The sequence below is a fragment of the Magnolia sinica genome, chromosome 14 (genome assembly GCF_029962835.1).
Source record: "Magnolia sinica isolate HGM2019 chromosome 14, MsV1, whole genome shotgun sequence".
Classification (NCBI taxonomy): Eukaryota; Viridiplantae; Streptophyta; class Magnoliopsida; order Magnoliales; family Magnoliaceae; genus Magnolia; species Magnolia sinica.
Genome location: NC_080586.1, coordinates 79,366,023 through 79,371,633, shown reverse-complemented (window position 1 = coordinate 79,371,633; position 5,611 = coordinate 79,366,023). Strand labels below are relative to the sequence as shown.

The 5,611-nt window shown below is 37.8% G+C and overlaps 1 non-coding gene across 1 annotated transcript; it reads left to right on the top strand.

The window, feature by feature from the left end:
• The first annotated feature begins 4,855 nt into the window (after positions 1–4,855).
• Positions 4,856–4,962, top strand: LOC131226447 (small nucleolar RNA R71). The gene has a single exon (XR_009161832.1). It is a non-coding gene; the product is annotated as a small nucleolar RNA R71 (small nucleolar RNA).
• Positions 4,963–5,611: the final 649 nt, after the last annotated feature.

The window sequence follows — 5,611 nt, the reverse complement described above, 5'->3', positions numbered from 1 at the left end:
ATGTGACACTAAAAAAATTAAATATGATACAAATCATACACAAATGCTCTGTCAAACCAGGAGCATCAATCTGAATATTCTGGCTCATGAAGAGGGAAGGACTCCTCTCCCAAATGAAAGTTTTCCACATACAGTTTCAATCTTTGACCATTAACCTTGTACACATTGCCATTACGTGGATTCTCAATTTCAATAGCCCCATAAGTATAAACATTCTTCGCAATGAAGGGGCCTGTCCATCTTGATCTTAACTTTTCCGGAAAGAACTGGAGATAGAAATTGTACAATAGGATCTTTTGCTGAGGTTCAAAAATTTTTCTCAGGATATTTTTGTTATAAAAAGCTTTGGTCATCTCTTTGTAGATTTTAGAATTTTCATAGGAGTCTCTCCTCAGCTCCTCTAATTCATTCAACTCTAATTTTCTTTGTCCACTTGCTTGATTCATATCAAAGTTTAATTTTTTTATTGCCCAGTAGGCTTTATGTTCCAATTCCATAGGTAAATGGCAAGCCTTCCTATACACCAATCTGTATGGAGACATTCCAATCGGGGTCTTATAAGCAGTCCTATAAGTCCATAAAGCGTCGGATAGTCTGAGGGACCAATCCTTCCTATCTGGCCTTATAGTTTTCTCTAAAATGTGTTTGATTTTTCGATTAGAAATCTCAGCTTGCCCACTCGTTTGTGGGTGATATGGGGTACTTACTTTATGCTTGATGCCATATTTCTTCATCAAAGCCTCAAATGTTCTATTATAAAAGTGAGACCCGCCATCACTAATGATGGCCTTTAGAGTTCCAAATCTAGCAAAAATATTTTCCTTGAGGAATCGTATGACCACTTTGTTGTCATTGGTCCTACTTGGAACTACCTCAATCCACTTTGAAACATAGTCCACACCAACCAATATATAAAGAAATCCAAAAGAAGATGGAAATGGACCCATAAAATCAATACCCCAACAATCAAAAATCTCCAATGGTATAAATGGGGATAAAGGCATCATGTTGCACCGGGACACTCTTCACAACCTTTGACATCTATCACAAGTAACACAGAAAGCATAGGTGTCTTTAAACATGGTGGGCCAGTAAAAACCATACTGAAGGATTTTTGCAGTGGTTTTCTTAACAGAAAAATGGCCACCACATGCTTCCATGTGGCAAAAAGAAATAACACTCTGAACTTCATCCTCTGGGACACAACGTCTAAAAATTTGATCAGTCTCATATTTATATAAATACGGATTATTCCAGAAGAAGTTCCTAACCTCAGTTTCAAAACGCTTCCTATCTTGTGACTTCTAATGATATGACATTTTTCCCATTATAAGATAGTTCACTATATCCGCATACCAAGGAAATTTGGAGATCGCAAATAATTGGTCATCAGAGAAAGAGTCCTGGACATGCATTTCCTTAGTGGAATCATCTAACACCAATTTAGAAACGTGATCGGCACTATGTTTTCTACTACTTTCTTATCTTTTATCTCCAAGTCAAATTCTTGGAGTAGGAGGATCTATCTCAAAAGTCTCGGCTTTGTATCCTTCTTAGATAGCAAATATTTCAAAGCTGAGTGGTCCGTGAAAATGACCACTTTAGATCCCAACATGTAGGACCTAAACTTATCCAAAGAAAAAACTATTGCAAGTAACTCTTTTTCAGTTGTTGAGTAGTTCACTTGGGCCGAGTTTAGAGTTTTACTCGCATAGTGAATAACGTAGGGCCGTTTATCTTTCCTTTGGCTCAAAACAGCCTCTATAGCGTAATCACTTGCATCGCACATTAGTTCAAAAGGAAGTGTCCAATCTGGTGGACGCATGATAGGTGCAGTGATAAGGGATGATTTAATTTTATTAAAGGCACTTGCACACTCATCTGTCCACTTAAATGGAACATCCTTTTGAAGAAGATTAGTCAAGGGTCTAGTAATGGCACTAAAATCCGTGATGAGTCTTTTATAAAAACCAGCATGCCCTATAAGTGATCTAATATCTCTAACAGTTCGGGGGATAGGTAGTTTAGCTATAATGTCGAGTTTTGAGCGATATACCTTGATTCTATTTTTGGAGATAACATGGCCCAAAACAATTCCTTTTTGAACCATGAAATGACATGTCTCCCAATTTAAGACAAGGTGTTTCTCTTCACAGCTAGACAAGACAAGAGATAAATTGTTGAGGCATTCTTCAAAACTACTCCCAAATACAGAGAAGTCGTCCATGAAAACCTTAAGAAACTTCATAACTATATTTGAAAAAATGCTTAACATACACCGTTGGAAAGTTGCTGGGGCGTTACACAATTCAAATGGCATCCGTTTGAAAACAAACGTGCCAAATGGACAAGTGAACGTGGTTTTCTCTTGGTCTTCTAGGGCTATCTCTATTTGGTTATATATGGAATATCCATCAAGAAAACTATAGAAGGAGTGACCTGCTACCATCTCTAAAACTTGATCGATGAATGGTAAAGGGAAATGGTTCTTCTTTGTGACTTGGTTCAATTTTCTATAGTTAATGCAAACATGCCAACCAGTGGTGACACGTGTTGGTATGAGTTCATTATTAGAATTCTGCACAATAGTTATTCTAGATTTCTTTGAGACTACTTAAGTTGGACTCACCCAAACACTATCGGATATTGGGTAGATGATTCCCACATCCAATAATTTGATCACCTAATTTTTTACAACTTCCATCATGTTTGGATTGAGACGCCTTTGAGGTTGTCTAATCGGTTTGGCGTCATCATCGAGGTGGATCCGATGGGTGCATATGGAAGGGCTTATACCCTTGATGTCAGAAATGGTCTAGCCCAAGGCTCCTTTGTGATCCCTTAGAACTTTCAACAATTTAATCTATTGATCCTTGTCTAAAAATGAAGAGATCACCACAGGATAAGTTTTATTTTTACATAAGTATACATACTTAAGCTCATTTGGTAGTGGTTTTAAATCAAGCTTTGGATCATTGGTTGGTGATGGCAGAGGTTGTAAGTCCTCGATAGATAGGATTTGAGTGCGCGGTCTCCATTGGTACATACCAATGTCTTGGGTGGTAGTGCTCTCATTATCATCAGAAATTTCAGCAAGCACTTTTTCTAAATCAGAATTTTTCAAGTTTCCAATGACTTGAATCAATTCCTCAGTCAGACTAGGTTCCAATTCCTCTTCTTCTATCAAACAGTCCATGAAATTCAGCTCATGGATCTCATTATTATCAATGAGCTGCCTACATAGATTGAAAATATTTAGCTCTAGAGTCATGTTACCAAAATACAAGTTCATCATTCCATTCCTGCAATTTATGATTGCATTTGAAGTTGCTAGGAATGGACGGCCTAAAATGATGGGAACTTGAGCGCTAGCATTTATACATGGTTCAGTGTCTAGTATAATAAAATCCACGGGGAAGTATAATTTCTCCACTTTGACTAGCATGTCCTCTAAAATTTCCCTTGGTACCTTAATAGAACGGTTAGTGAGTTGGAGTGTAATCGTGGTTGGTTTAAGCTCGCCTAACCCCATTTATTTGTAAACTGAATAAGGTACTAAGTTGACACTTTCACCCAAATCTAGCAAAGCATGCTTAATTTGAAAATTCCCAATAATACAAGGAATAGTGGGACTTTTCGGGTCTTTGTATTTGGGTACACTCCTTTGTTGAATAATAACATTCACTTTCTCAGTAAGGAATGCCTTTTTGTGCATATTTAATTTTCTCTTTACAGTGCACAAGTCCTTGAGATATTTAGCATATGATGGAATTTGTCTAATGGCATCAAGCAGAGGAATATTGTAGTAACCTTTTAGAGCACATCCAACACCTCTTGATATTTCATGGGGACAGTTGGATTCTGAAGTCTAAATGAGAATGGAACTAGAGGCTCATATGACTTAGTCTCTTTATCCTTTTGCTGTTGCGGCTCTTGAACCATAGCCGGTTCATCATTTTCTTGAGACAGTGACTCATCCTCCGGTATTTCTACCTGTTGCATTATCTTGTTATCAACCCTTTTTCCACTTCTTAAGGTAATGATGGCCTTAGCTTGTTCATGATGTAACTCACTTGGATTTGAGTCTCCAATGAAATGTGTGTTTCGAGGGTTTGACACAGGTTAAGAAGGAAAGGTGCCTTTTTCCCTAGCATTTAGTTGAGTCTCAATCCTAGCCACAATTGTCTTTAATTCCTGATTTGATTGGATTATAAATTGATTCATTTGAGCTTGAGAGTTTATGAATGCGGTCAATGCATCCTCTATAGATGATCGCTTTGGCGGGGGCACATATGGTGCATTGTTAGGTGCCTTAAAGAAGTTATTTTATGGAGGCATTTGAGGTGCATTGGGCACATTAATTTATGGTCCATTCCTCCAACTAAGATTAGGATGGTTATGCCAATTTGGATTGTACGTGTTTCCCATTGGTTGCATAACTGACCTTTGGTAATTATTTATAGCATTTGCTTGATCATGCTCATGCGTGATATTTTGTACAACTAAGATTATTGGACAATCCTTTGTGTCATGGTCTGCACCACCACAAATGCTACAAAAATTACTTAAGGAAGTGTTTGCTTTAACCATATCAACCTTCCTAATTTCCAAGGCTTCGACCTTTTTATCCAATGCAGCGAATTTTGCATTAAGGTCGTCTTCCTCTCTTAAGACATACATTCCCGCTTTCTCTCTAGGAATGAATCTAGTTTCGTCTGATTTAGTAGAGACATCCCATGTCTGCGTATTCTCTGCTAACATATCAAGACGGGTTCCACCACACATCATCTCTATGAACCGACGGGTATCCATGGTGAGCCCCTTTCGGAAAGCATCAATCATGTGCCACGGTTCATAACCATGATGTAGACAAGTAATTAGAATGTCTTTGAAGCGCTCCCAAGCTTGAAAAAATAATTCATTCCCCTTTTGGGAAAATGACATAATTTCTTGTTTTAGTGCATTTGTTTTGTGCTCGAGAAAGAACTTTTTCAAAAACTCTATACTTAAGGCTTGCCATAAAGTGATGGTATTAGGTCTTAGAGAGTTTAGCCATGCTTTGGCCCAATCCTTTAGAGAAAATGAGAATAACCTAAGCTTAAGTACATCCCTATTGCCATTGTTTACTTGTAACGTTGCAATTACTTCCTCAAAGTCCTTGAGGTGCAAGTAGGGGCTTTTAGAATCTAAGTCATGAAATTTAGGAATTAATTGAATCACACCTGGTTTAAAGTCAATGTTTCCTGTATGAGCAGGGAACACTATGCAAGATGGTAAAGTTGATCTTTCAAGGTATAAATGTTCACGTAAAGTCCGTAGTTGGTTTAACACATTCCTATGAACTTCATTTCCATCCTCAAGAGGAGGATTATGTTGATTTTCTCTATTTTGATTTATAGTTGGATCAGGCAGATTTGGATTTGGATTATCAACTGGGTCTGTCATGGAAACCAAGTGATGTTGAGTGCCTCTTCTAAGTGAATGATCAAGGCCTGGAACTAGTCCCCCTTCAGAGGAGAGTCGATTGTTTTGATCCCTACTCCAATGGGACATAAACCATCCACACTATGCAACAAATACCACTAATTTAAATAACAAGTATGATACTTAA